Source organism: Ambystoma mexicanum, chromosome 6p, assembly GCF_040938575.1.
Source record: "Ambystoma mexicanum isolate Mex_15411 chromosome 6p, UKY_AmexF1_1, whole genome shotgun sequence".
Lineage (NCBI taxonomy): Eukaryota > Metazoa > Chordata > Amphibia > Caudata > Ambystomatidae > Ambystoma > Ambystoma mexicanum.
The window spans coordinates 1,473,144,101-1,473,159,171 of record NC_090935.1 but is presented as its reverse complement, the minus strand read 5'-3'; the positions used below and the strand labels follow the sequence as shown (position 1 = coordinate 1,473,159,171).

Genomic DNA, 15,071 nt, shown 5'->3' with positions numbered 1-15,071 from the left:
AATGAAGCTACAGAGCCCACAGTATCCCAGAGAATAAGTCTTGTTAACTCTGAGATAAGTGCGTCCAGGGAGTCCCAGAATCCTGACAGCAGTCCTGGCACTCGCGAGTTGATTGATACCTCCCTCAATATATTTGGGTCTCCTTGCTTGGATTCTTCTCTATCTCTCTTCTATTTTGAACTTGTATGATAACATCTTGGGCAGAGGTAAAGACGCTCACATACCTCTCGCAAATCATCAAAGCTCGCCTGGATGGGAGTTTTTAACTCCCTCACCACAGACTATGCATGATGATGACTTGAGCCCAGCCAAAGATAATATCTCAGATCTCTCGAAGGCCCCTTTTACATCTAAGCCAAAGAAGGGTGGCAATAACTTGACGCCATTAAATCAGAGCCTGGTGTCCCCTGTGGAAGTGGAAGGAGAACCAACCATGGACACTGGCAAGGTCGTGGCTATAATATTGGATTCTGGATCCCATCGCAACAGAAAGCTATGCCAAAGGAAAAAAAAATCAAAGAATATGAAATCCACCAATTAAAATAGGAAATCATCAATCATCAAGAAAATTCCTACAGGACCTAACAGCACGTTTTATGCTATTGGAAATCCAAGAAAAAGCCTCTGATTGAATCGAAACTTGTAACATGCAAGACCTCTGGGAAATCCTCCCGTGTTGATCAGTTAGTTGAGCCTGAGGTTGTCCATGTCCCTACCTCTACTGTGGAACACGTGTGCCCTGCTGAGGCCTCAGGATCTGCCATACAGTGGCGACCCAAAGTAGCTCCCAAGGAAAGATGGACACAGCTGCGTACATGCTTTTTGTTTGTAATCCAAAATCCCAGACAGTGTCGTTCAAAAATTGCTCTTTGCCTACTATTAATCCCAACAGAGGCCAACATTCTGCCTCTACTTTAAGAACGACTATTTGTAACATGGACACTGTGGTGCAACCCAGGTATGTGGTTTTAACATCAGATGACTATGACACAATTATGCACGTTGTAGATTGGGGTAGTTCGAAAATAATGCTAGAATGTCTTCTTCTTGATAAAAGTAGACCTCTTCTTAACATTGCTATTGTTTTTGCTCTTTTCCATGTAATTCCTAGGTTCAGACTGGTGATGTCAAGTCACATAAAACTTGAAGAATTTGTGAACCAGGACTGATTGGACATCGTATCCCTGGATATTCCAGCTCGCATTATATGGGACATGATTCTGACTGAAGTTGAGTTGTTCCACTGTATAGGGTTCGATGTTACAGTTGCAAGGTCCTGGAAGCCCTTAAATGTGCTTTTAAACAGGGGAAATAAAGCTCTGTGGCCAGATAGGGGCCTAAAAAGGACATGCCTCCAGGATGGCAGTGAGGGGTGTAGATTAACTTTAATTGATGGCATTAATCTACCCCAATTAAAAGTATAGGACTGGTCTTGGCTTGCCGGGCCCCCGGATCCAACAGTGTCTTTTGATAAACTCCCCAAGTATGCTTTTTAGCCGGCCTGCTTCCACAAATATCGTTTCTTGAAACACTTGTGACGACAGGCAGCTTTTAACAAATAATGTAGTATGTTCTAAATTGAGTTAATCATCAATAATCCGTTTGCAAGAAGTGTGGCTGCAGGATCCTGTGTATTGTGACGGATTTGAAACAATTTTGCAACCCGCTACTCGTGGCCCTTTGGGAAGACCGTCTGGAGGTCTAATAAACGCCCTTTAAAGCTCTGATGGTTTTACGGTACAACGTTTTCTTTCCGGGTATGAAAGCATTTTGCCTGTGAGTGCATCTTGCAGTATCAATGTTTTTTCGCTCTCCCTTTTAATTGTGAACATATACTGGAATCTGAAAATATTTACGATCCAAGTATTTCAAAGTAACCTAACTACTAATATAGATGAATGGTATGGCGGTAGCCGTGCAGCTGTATTTGCATTGGGGGTGATTTTATTACTACTCGTTTGGTCTTTGATAATTTGTGTGATAACAGTCAACGTTTGTTCAATTACCTCGGGTTCTCCCAGCGGTCAAGTATGGTTCAATTGTATGAAGAATCACGGTCTTCATATGCACAATGTGAATATTGAGGGTCACTTGGATGCAGCGAAAAAGTGTCACTGTTCTACAGGTGTGTGCGGTTTCACGTACACAAAACAGAGATAAGTGATCACAATCTGTTAATCGCAGAACTGAGTCTTGGTAATCTTCAAATCTCAAACACGGATCCTAGAGACTTGGTGGTAAATAGGGCAATGTGATACATCTGATGATGTCATCCCTCCTTTCCCGGGGATAGAGTCTCGCCATCTGGCCACAGGACGGCAGCCACTACCAGAACCTGACCCTGGTGGTGGCTACTTGAGGGAGGACCACATGAGGGGAGGCAACCCTCAGGGGGATGACATGACATCATCAGGTGAGACATGGTATTCCTCTTTCTTGTATGAGGAAAGTCACCATCCTCCCTCTTCTTCATGGAACAATAACAAAATGATGAAAATCACCCTAATGCTATTTTAGAGTCATGCGTGGAGCAAATCTTCATAACTGCTCTCCCAAACATCAGTAAAGCTGTGCCAAAACTCTAAAATGAGGAGAGGGCAAGAGTAAGAGAGATGATAGAACCTGAGAAGCCAACTACACAGTGTAGTAGTTGGAGCGCGACAATTGATGCCAGGAAGATTAAAAGTCAATAAGGCGAAGGAGATAGAGACCTTCCTTTTCCAAGCGTCGGCTTGGAAACCGTTGAGAGAGGCAGGGTGCATAGCAGAGCAGACAGTGTCCCAGTCCCGGAATGAAACCCAAAGACAGGCGAGTGGTGGGGGTGAGAGAGGGAGCCAACCCAAGCACTGCTAACCGGTCAGGCGAACCAGGAAGAAGACGGGACAGAGATCTGTGGCTGCAGAGCATTGCCAGTGAGAAGTGTAACAGAAAGGTTGAGCTCTGGATCGGCCGCATTGGGAAGCGGTGCTGGTTGTCCATGGAGGCACCCAAAGAAGAAGGAAGTCACGGCAGGAACTGGAAGCCAGGACAGGATTAGTTCAGATACGAGGAGCAAGAACACTCTGTGCTGCTGACTGGGGAAAGCGCTGGAGTTCAGCAGATACCGAGGCGAGTACCCGAATGTGTGCGTTTGGAGCGAGGGAATGCAGATGATGTCATATGAGGAAGTGTGCCAATTGATTGGCGTGATTGTACTGTGCGGACTTGCTTCACTGACCTCATCGTGTCTGGGCGCCTGCGCTGAGCTTTCTCTGAGCGTGTGGAAATAACTTTAAGGATGCTCCCATAAAAGCTCCCCCGGAAGCAACGCGTGCAAAGTGTACTCAGTGATTGGCGTGATTGTACTATGCGAGTTTTCTTCGCTGAGCTTTCGCTGAGCATGTGGATATACCTTTAAGAATGTTCCCATAAAAGCGCCCCCGGAAGCAAAGTGTGCGCAGTGTGCCCAGTGATTGGCGTGAGTGTACTATGCGAGTTTGCTTCGCTGAGCTTTCGCTGAGCGTGTGGATATACCTTTAAGAACGCTCCCATAAAAGCTCCCCGATGCGAATCGTGTGAAGTGTCGAAAGTGATTGGCGTGATCGGCGAGGAGGTCGAGAGGTGGCACTCACTGTCCTGAGCGACCGTGAGGTAACTTACCCCTGTTTATGTTTTGAGCTTCCACCAGTAACCTGTCTAATTCTCTGGTGGTCGCCCTTGCCACACAGTGACCTGCAGTGTGGCTTACCACTGCAGTGTACGTGCAATGTGGCTTACCACTGACTCAGTTATCATCGTGTATAGAGGATAATACTGGAAACTGATACTGTCTACCATGCCGGGCAAAACTCAGTGTAAACGCACCTACAGTCTGAGATACAGCAAGCCATATGTGAAAGCTCAGGGTTACAAACGGACGGTCAATAATGATGGGCGTTTAGACCACAGGAGTGAAGCGGTGGTTGAATACGATGTGATGGAGGATGCAAATACTGTTGGTGCTGGGCAGATTACCACCTATTTTAAACCCAACACTGCGTTGGATGGCATAAAAACTGTTTCTGATAATGCCCCCACCGAGGTAGCCAAACTATTGGAGGCTTAACGCTTTTCTCAATCAGCATCTGCCTTGAACATTACTTGCGAAGACATAGACAACATTGATAACAACTCTTTGCTAGATCTGTGTTTATTCTATGTGTCACGTGAACTCGCGCACACAACTTTCTCTAAACGAGGTTAGCATTAAAGACATGACTGACCCCAAAAGATTGAGTGTCTCCGATAAGAATATGAGTCCGAGACTATCTGCCTCGCCCATAATGTTTTTGATTAATCATTCTGTGGAAGAGGCGGCCGCACATGGTGATCCTGAAACACAAATAGCAGCTGACTTCAGTGATCACTATACTGCTAAATCTATAAATTGGCTGTGAACACTTAAGTGAGGATCCAGCTTGGGGTGTTTTACATTTTGCTATTAAAATTCTTTTAAAGTTGTGTAGACATATACATAAAGACGTCCAAATACAAGGCTTGTCGATTACCCAATTCCTTACCAGTAATAACAATGATCTGCACATCAATGAAGAAAACTCCCCTTTATCATTGCAGCTGAGTAAACCTATTACCAACACTGCTATTATAATTCAGTCTCAAGAGGTTTCAGAAGTGAGATCACAGCTCCCTGACCAGGCTGAATCGCCTCTTGGTTATCCGACACATAAGCAGGTATGCAGGATCAGGAGATGAAAGAAATACCGTCTGTGGAATATGCAGCTGGACCTATGAATTCAACCATTGTAACTATTTTGAACCAGAACCAGTGGAATAAGGAAGCAAAGAAAAAAGCCATAAGGAGAAGGAAACGCTGCCAACAAAATGCAAAATGCAAAATGGTTACTCAAAGATAATGAGGCTAGTGCTACCTCTCCCAATGATACAAACTCGTTTCTCAACTAATCTGCAGCGGGTTCTGTTGGTCAGACTTCTGTCCCCCACTGCTCCTTCTCAACCTTTGTGTACAGAGGTTGCAACTGGACAGAATCTTCCTCCGTTGGACATTGTCAGTGTACCGAGTATGGCAGTGGGGTTGGATGCCCCAATCCTGTCGATAAAGCACAAAGTCGAGTCTGGGGTGAAAAGGCATATCAACAGACCTGATTTACTTAGAATGTTTGCAAAAATGGTGCCAATGGTTAGAAAAGCTGCTCCCGGGTATCGAAATACCCCAGAAGTCAAATTTTGAGGTGATTTCATGGAACAGTTGCGGCCACTCGCACTTCATACAAAAGGGGCCATTGTTTGATCACCTTGCCAAGTTTCCGGTATTCATGCTTCAGGAGACATGGCTGATGCAAAAGGTTATTATTGATGGATATGTAATTCATCAGACACCGGCTAAGAGGGGCGCTAAAGGCTGCCCGTTTGGGGGTCTTATTATTTGGGTTGAACAGGAAGTAAAATCCTCGATGATGTCACACCCAGGCCATAGTGTGAACTTGTTGGCGGTGGAATTGACATTCAAGAGTGTAATGGTTAACCGCTGTATGCTCATTGTAAATGTGTATGATCCTGAAGGCGATAAGAGTACCGATAACGTATTTGAGAATATCGACTCGATCATTACGAATTGGTGTGGGAATGTTGATAAAGATTTGATGTTGCTGGGTGGTGACTTAAATGCTAGGTGTGGGGAATACACCACTCATGAATCTTACACTACTATATCAGCAAACAATGTGATGCTACAAAAGACTAGAAATGCCAAGGGTAAAAACTGGCTTCGATTTGTTTTTAAATGGGATCTTGTTACACTTAATGGGCGTACGCCCGGTGATGTCCCTGGTCAAACTATGTGGTATTGTGGGACTAAAGTGGCCACTATTGATTATCTATGTGGAAACCCCCAACTGATTAGTATTGTTAAAAATGTAACTATCCGTAAGAACTTGTATAGTGATCATGCCACTTTAGGTTTGACCCTATATCCCGATTTCCTGGAAAGGCGGCAATATGCTCCTGGTGGTTCGGTACCTAATCAAGCTGGTAACCGTGTTGTGTGTTCTGAGGGAAATATTAGAAAGGCGTGTAGCAAGATGGCTCAGACTATATTTACTGTGGATTCTATATTAGGCCTGCACACCGGGGATGAGATGGAAGTCTGGTTAAAGGGGTTTGTCCTTGAGAGTGGTAAACCCAGGAGGAACATCACGGTAGTATCTGGGGGAAAACATGCGCGCACTTTCGATATTCAAACTCAAAATTATAAACGAAAGTTGCCTATGAACATTCGTAGATTGGAAAATGAGGGAGCAGCTAAACTGGGTGTCCAAAGTGAAATACGTAAAATGAAATACCAATATAAAAACTGGCTGAAATATAGGAAACATATGGGCATGACTGCTAACTGGCAAAATATGATTGGGGCACTCAATAATCAGAATACCAAACAAGTATGGCGTATCCTTAATCTTGCTAGACCTTCTACAGATAGATCCATTATTAATCCCATCCCCAAGAGTGTATGGTTCACTTTTATCGAGGAAAGAATGAAGAAGTGTGTGGCTAAGGACACTTTTTCACAATCTGAAATTGAAAATTGGCCTATGACCTTTGGCATCTTTGATGTGATAGCACATTTAATCAAATTAAAATATTTTAGAGGTCCTGGGCCTAATAGGCTCTCTGCAGCGGTGCTAAAGGGTAATTGTGAATTATGGGCCATCATCTTTGTGATTTGTACTCGAAGGTTTGTCGGGAGCGAAGAATTCCTGCCTCAAGGAAAAAAGCCATCTATGTACCAGTATTTAAAACCGGGGACCGTTTGCTTCCCGAGAACTATCGATTACTATCACTATTAGCTACTACGGGAAAGGTATTTGCTGGGTTTGCCCTAGAACACTTGCAAGCATTGGTTAGTGACAGCAATATTTTGCATGCATTGCAGACTGGTTTCCGCCAAGGATCCTGTACCACCCATAATATTTGTTTGTTACATTCAGTTATGGTGCGTGCTAAATCCAAGAATCGCCCATCAGTATATATTACCGTCATTACTTTTCATGCAGCATTCGATCCAGTTAATCGTGAGCTGCTGTGGAAAAAACTTTGGGCGCTTGATTGCGCAGAATGGCTACTTCAGATTATAGTTGCCTTACATTCAGGGACTACAGCACAGATCGTCTGGGTAACAATGGACTTTTATCTGGGATCATGAGCATATGTAGAGGTGTAAAGCAGGGATGCATTCTTGCTGCCCTGCTTTTTAACCTCTACATAGCAGATCTTCCCTCCAAGATGACACTTTGTGCTAAATTCCCCCCGAAGATTGGTCAATGTATTGTTGCTGCCATGCTCTATGCTGACGACCTTGTATTATGTGACCATTTATTTTCAGGAATGAAGTCGATGTTGAATACCCTTGCTTGTTATGCGGATGACCATAGGTTGACCATTAACTTGAAAAAACGAAAACAATGCTTGTTACGGCACGCTGTGTAAAGATGCAACACTTCACTGGCCTTGGGCGTAGTGAATACACCCAAATATACACATATCTAGGAATAGAAGTGACTAATACAAGGGGCTATTGCGAGACTGTTATATGCAAATCTCGTAGCGCCAAACACACTTCTTTCATGGTACATAGATAAGCATTCCGATATGCTGGGTTTTCATGGGGAGGCATTCTTTATCTTTATAAACTGCGGTTTTGCCCTTTAATGTTATATCGGTTGGAAGCGCTGGAGATGCATGATTAAGAGTGGCTACAAGTGCTTGAAGGGTTTTTCTGGTGTTTTTTCCTGGGGCTACGCCTACCCCCATCAGCCTCTATTGAATACACATGGCTTGGATTGGGCCTGGTGTCGCTAAAATCTCTGGCGCTTAAACGCAGAGGCGAACTCTTACTGAAATCTAAAACATCTCCTGTTTGTCCCCTACTAACAAAGCTACTAACAAAGCTAGCTGCTTATTATTGTCTTGATCATTCACCTGAAAAAGATAATCAGTTCATAAAAATTGATGAAAGACCTGTTCCGCATGCTTGACTGGAAACCAGATTTTAGGTGGTGTTTGAATTCTCAGAAATTAAAAGGTGCTTTTTTACACGCTGCTTGAAAAAATGGGACTGGACCAATAATTATGAACACTTACAGAAACTCCATAGTTATAGCCAAGTTGAGCAAGTTGTAAACAAGTATATGAGACTTCAAGGTTACTTGCTACGCTGCCCTGATCCAGAAGTGTGACGGTTTATTGTTAATGCGCACAAATAGCTCCCCGTAAGAGCCATTTGTGGTGCGCAATGGAAAATCACAAAGGAAGGTAGATTCTGTAGAATATGTGAGATTCCAAAATGTATCGAAGCGCTAAGACATCTACTTACGGAGTGCTCCAAATTGGGCCCTCTTTATATGACTTTATTAGGTCATTTGACTCATGGTTAATGGCTGATATACCATCTATAGATTGTTGGTATTCATGGGGAAAACACAAGTCCTTGTAGTGCTAAAGAGTGTTTTACTTATTTTTATGATTTTATGAGTTTTTAGGATGAAGGAATGGATGTGAAAATAGTAAATATGCCCTATTATGGATTGTGGGTGATGTATTGATATATGTATGTATTAATGAATTTAATTTCATAGTGTATGTTTGATAGATGATGTATTGTTATGTTACGTCTTTCAGGCGCTGGTCACTTTGGCAGCGCAGACGGCTATGTGGATCAATTCTGAGGAGTACATCCAATATGGCCGACGGCCTAATAGACTTTGCAAGAGACAGCGGTACAGTCGTTTCACGGCTGCAAGGGACGTTGCCAACTGGTCACGTGATCCCATATACAGACCGAAGAACGGCTACTCAATGCGTCGCTACTGTTTTCACCGGCGCTCCGTAAGTTCGCTTCTAGGTTTCAGTCTCATATCCCCTTTTTGCTTGGGCTCTTCCTCTCCCGGTATCTTCATTTCTGTGTTTTCCAATTATCTAGGATTTCTGAGCGGCTCGCTCCTTCTGCCGACATTCCACAACGGCTCCATTCTTCCGCCATCATTCTGCTAAGTGATTCTATTCCTTCACTCTCCAGAATATCATATCATAACTCACCCGTCTTCCTCTTGAATGTGAGTCTTCATCTGCCAGCCATTAGGTAGCATTCCTCCTACGTGCCTTCAGTGCGCTTTTCTTCAGAGCTAATCCCTCTCTTTACTTATAGGACTCATTTATTCCAAGAGCTGCAGGCTATTGACACTCTTGTTTATGGGGATTGAAGTCTGCTCCTGCAATATAGCCATGGTCGTTACCGACCAGTAGGTGAGGTCTAGCGAATTCTGCCTTCCTTCATTCCACTCTATCTTGCTTTCTCTTTGGGAGTATACTTACATTCTCTGTCTCTCATCCTTAGAGAAATCATCCCAGCTACAAGCCTTCCATAATCCAGCAGGCAGCGGCCATTCTCAAGACCTGGTTCCGAAGTCCTGTTTCCTGCTTCTACACAGGTTTTTCTTCCCCAGAGGGTTTCCATGGGGGTCGTGCCCTTTCTCTCGCTGGTTGTTCTATTCCCAGATGAGGGGAGGGCAGGGCTGTCTGGGAGATCTTTCACTGCTGCATCTGCTTCCTCCACTGGATACATTGCTGTCTGCCCAGGTGAGTGTTTTCCTGGATATTCCCATATGTGGGATTTGATATCAGTTAACAGTTACATTCATAACAGTTAACAGTTAAATTCATAACAGTTAGCGACGCCTTGAAAAGGACAGACAGCAAGATCAATGGAGCAGCAAATGCAGCAGTTTATGGTGGCTATGCAGTCGATGTCTCTGGAAATGCAGTCCCTTAAGCAGGACAACGCTCAGCAAGTTGCCCGAGCATTTTCAGGAACATCCCCTTGTACTTTGCACACTGGCAAGTATGATGGGGACCCACAGAAACTGAAGGAGTTTTCGGATAGTTGCACGGTCCAATTTACCTTCAAATCCCGCTACTTCCTGACTGATAAGGACAAAGTCGATTTCTTGATATCACATCTATCGGGACCAGCTTTGGCCTGGGCCACTACGTTAGTAACCTCAGGCAATGCTATTCTTGACTCCTATCCGGCTTTTATAAACAGTCTAAAATCGATGTTTAGCCGACAGGAGACTTCGGTAGTAACTCAGGAGTGGCTTCTCGATCTTAGGGTAACAAAAATCTTTTGTCTTATATCACCCAATTTAAACAGTTATCCTCTGAGACTGGCTGGCCTGATGACGGGCTTCTCACTTTATTCTGACGAGGACTCTCCGAGGAAGTCAAGGATGAAGTCTCTAGGGTCCCTCATCCGGCAAATGTGGCAGACATGATAACCCACACTATGCAGATAGAATATTGCTTACAAGAACGCTCACAAGAAAGAAAAAAATGTAAAGGGATTCGACCACACACGGAATACCCTCCAACTACTAGCAAGCAGATCCCAGCGGAAGAACCCATGCAAATAGGATCAGTGAGAGGTCCACTTTCTACTAACGAGAGAGAAAGGCGAAAGACACTAGGTTTATGTATGTATTGTGGATCATCCTCGCATATTTTACGGGACTGTCCGGTCATTCCTCCACGCCGAGCACGAATCCCTGTGCCGGGAAACGCCAAGACCCTACCGTAGGGGGAACCACGGTAGGAGTGCACAAACAGGGTTCCCCACATAGAATGGGTTTGTCCCTTGAACCCGCTTCTGCTGATCACACTATGGTAGTCCTATCCTTAACTATAATACTACCTGATCAAGTCCTGCAGGGTATACGTGCTTTAATCGATTGTGGAGCAGCTGGAAATTTTGTTGATGATAAATGGCCCGCAGAAAAAGGGTTTGCTCGAGTTTCCAAACCTTATGTCACTCCAATTCAAGGTGTAGACAGTAGCCCTTTAAGCTCCGGTCCCATTCGGGAACAGACCAAACCAGCAACATGTATGATTGATTTCCCTGTAATTTTAGGTCTTCCTTGGTCACGAGCGCATAACCCCTTCATAAACTGGGCAGCTGGTACTCTTTTCTGAGGCTCAGAATATTGTGTACATCATTGTCTCTCTCAAGAGTCGGTAGGATTGCAGATTCCATCAGAGGTTACCAATCCTTCTGCTGTTCCGTCCATCAGTGAGCTAGGTATTATACCAGACTGTCATCAACAATACCAATCAGTCTTTTCGACACCTAGGTTCCCTACTTTACCTCCTCACCGGAGAGACGATTGTCATATAGATCTACTTCCAGACCAGCCAATTCCATTTGGACGCATGTATGTTCTTTCTCAGCGAGAAAAAGCAGCTCTCAAAGAATATCTTCACTCTAATATACAGAATGGACTCATAACAGAATCTATCTCTTCTGCAGATGCCTCCCTGTTCTTCATCCCCAAGAAAGACTCGGATGAACTCAGACCTTGTATAGATTATCAAGGGCTAAATAAGATTACTATATCGGACAAATATCCTATGCCTTTAATACCCGATATTCTAGAAGCGGTTCAGGGGGCATCTATTTATACCAAATTGGATCTCCGAGGTGCATATCATCTCATCCGAATTGCTCCTGAGGATGAGTGGAAAACAGGCTTCTGGACACCATTTGGTCATTATGAGTACCATGTTATGCCTTTCGGTCTGGTCAATGCGCCAGCTATTTTCCAACAGTTTATGGATCACCAATTTGCTGATATTCATCTACACTTTGTAATCATTTATCTGGACGACATTCTGGTCTTTTCAACAAACAAAGAAGAACACATCCGGCATGTTAACATCGTTTTAAATCGCCTCCAGTCCAACCAACTGTACTGTGAAGCAGAGAAGTGCGAATTCCACCAAGAGCAGGTTACCTATCTGGGATTTGTTTTGTCTGCTCAGGGGATATCTATGGACCCCAAGAAAGTATCCGCAGTATTGGACTGGCCTTCCCCGACTACCATCAAAGAAATCCAGTGATTCCTGGCATTCGCAAATTTCTATCGTAAATGTATTCCCTGTTTTTCTGAAATAATTCTTCCTATTACTAGACTGCTAAAAAAGGGGTCCCTTTTTCCTGGGATATGCAAGCTCAAGAGGCTTTTGAGACTCTGAAGAGTCTGTTTACGTCCGCTTCTATTTTGTCCACTCCCGACCAGTCTCAGCAGTTTATTGTCGAGACAGATGCCTCCCACCATGCATTAGGTGCAGTTCTCCTACAAAGATCTGAACAAGGGGAAGAAAGACCAGTTGCTTACCTTTCTAAAACCTTTAATCCATCAGGAGAAAACTATTCTGTCCTCGAGACACCACCATTATGGTCACCATAGACTATTTCACTAAATTGGCTCATTTTACCCCGTTGCCCAAGATACCAGGGGCCGCCCAGTTGTCCAAGATATTCATCTCTGAAGTTTTTTCACGACACGGCCTCCCAAATACTATAGTGTCAGATAGAGGTCTCCAACACACCTCTCTCTTCCGGCAAAAGGTCTGCCATGTACTGGGGATCAAGAGAGCACTAAGCTCGGGATATCATCCCCAGACTAATGGGCAGACAGAACGCCTAAATCAAACGCTAGAGAGTTACTTACGTTGTTTTGTATCTGCCGCACAGGATAATTGGGTAGACTTGCTACCCTTGGCTGAGTATGCATACAACAACGCCATTCATTCGGCTCTGAAAACCAGCCCCTTTCACTGTTCCTATGGGTATCACCCTTCGTTTGTACCTTCAGTGACCTCGCCCTCTTACTGTTGTCCTGGGGTGGACAGTCTTGTAGCTGACATACAGAATGGACATCGGATCGCTCGATTGTTACTTCAAGCTGCACAAGACCGGGCTAAAAGTTATGCCGATCGCCATCGCCATGAGATACCCGCGCTTACTGTGGGAGACTCGGTTTGGTTGTCCTCCTGGTTCCTTCCCCGTCATTTAGTTGCTTCTAAACTGTCTCCTAGATTCTTCGGTCCTTTCAAAGTGGCGTCATTGGTGGGAGCAGCGGCGGTTCGACTGGCATTCACTTCTTCATGGTCTCGCATACCCGTCTTTCATCTATCACAGATCAAGTTGTCAGTGAAGGATCGTTTTCTACGGACTGCTAAGGCTCATCCCCCTCCTGTGGTTACAGAGACAGGTCCTGAATTTGAGGTGGCCAGCATATGTGATTCACGATATCATAGGGGTCGACTTCAATATCTTATAGATAGGAAAGGGTATTCCCCTGCTGAAAGATCATGGGAACCGGCTTCTGGAGTTCACGCTCCCCGTTTGGTGCGATGATTTTTTCGGTTACATCCTGGGAAGCCAGGGTCACCGCCCTTGAGGAGGGGGCATACTGTTACGTCTTTCAGGCGCTGGTCACTTTGGCAGCGCAGACGGCTATGTGGATCAATTCTGAGGAGTACATCCAATATGGCCGACTGCCTAATAGACTTTGCAAGAGACAGTGGTACAGTCGTTTCACATCTGCAAGGGACGTTGCCAACTGGTCACATGATCCCATATACAGACCGAAGAACGGCTACTAAATGCGTTGCTACTGTTTTCACCGGCACTCCGTAAGTTTGCTTCTAGGTTTCAGTCTCATATCCCCTTTTTGCTTGGGCTCTTCCTCTCCTGGTACCTTCATTTCTGTGTTTTCCAATTATCTAGGATTTCTCAGCGGCTCGCTCCTTCTGCTGACATTCCACAATGGCTCCATTCTTCTGCCATCATTCTGCTAAGAGATTCTATTCCTTCACTCTCCAGAATATCATATCATAACTCACTCGTCTTCCTCTTGAATGTGAGTCTTCATCCGCCAGACATTAGGTAGCAATCCTCCTACATGCTTTCAGTGCGCTTTTCTTCAGAGCTAATCGCTCTCTCTACTTATAGGACTCATTTCTTCCAAGAGCTGCAGGTTATAGACACTCTTGTTTATGGGGATTGAAGTCTGCTCCTGCAATATAGCCAGGGTCGTTACCGACCAGTAGGTGAGGTCTAGCGAATTCTGCCTTCCTTCATTCCACTCTATCTTGCTTTCTCTTTGGGAGTATACTTACATTCTCTGTCTCTCATCCTTAGAGAAATCATCCCAGCTACAAGCCTTCCATAATCCAGCGGGCAGCGGCCATTCTCAAGACCTGGTTCTGAAGCCCTGTTTCCTGCTTCTACAAAGGGTTTTTTTCCCCAGAGGGTTTCCCTGGGGGTGGTGCCCTTTCTCTCGCTGGTTGTTCTTTTCCCAGGTGAGGGGAGGGCAGGGCTGTCTGGGAGATCTTTCACTGCTGCATCTGCTTCCTCCACTGGATACATTGCTGTCTGCCCAGGTGAGTGTTTTCCTGGATATTCCCATTTGTGGGATTTGATATCAGTTAAAAGTTAAATTCATAACAGTTAACAGTTAAATTCATAACATGTTAATACATTGTTATGAATTTACATTCTAACGATTTTGTAAAAGTTAATTTTGGACTGAATACAAATAAATAAATAAAAGATGTCAGTGAACCCAGATGGAAGAATGGAACGTCGAAACTGAGGCAAAAAGACCCTGAAAGAGTGAATTGATTGCCAAGGGTGGGGAAAGAGAGCAATCATAACTTTAATCAGAAAGAGCGATTGTAACATAAAGTTCTGGCAGGAGAGTATACCAGGTGAACAGCAGATCTGGCATCTGCAACCATAAAGAATTGTTTTATATGGGAGAACCTGGCAGGGGAGAATACGAGGTATTTTGTGAGTCTGGGAACTTCACACAAATTGTGTTATACAAGAGAACCTGGGAGGGGAGTATACCAGGTGTTTTGTGAGTCTGGGACCTCCACCCAAATTGTGTAAAGGAACTGTACAAACAAAGCTGGTAGGGAAGTATACAATGTGTTTTGTGAGTCTGAGACCCACCCCCAAGTTGTCTTATCTTGAAAGGAAGACTCATGCCTGTAAGATTTTAAATTGTATTGAATGTGGAAAAGGTATGGGGAAGTGAGCCATTTCCCCTAGAGTGAATTGCAACACAAGAGGAGGGAGTTATAAAGAACTATAAAGAACTTGGTTATTCTTTGAACTTTGCAACACAGCAGGAGGCAGTTATGCTCTTGAACTATAAAGAACTTGGTTATTCTTT

The 15,071-nt window shown here is 44.3% G+C and overlaps 1 protein-coding gene across 1 annotated transcript in view; it reads left to right on the top strand.

The window, feature by feature from the left end:
- SCARB2 (scavenger receptor class B member 2) overlaps positions 1-15,071 on the top strand; it is a 1,272,731-nt gene that overhangs the window by 377,361 nt on the left and 880,299 nt on the right. The gene's annotated exons all lie outside the window — the stretch shown is intronic.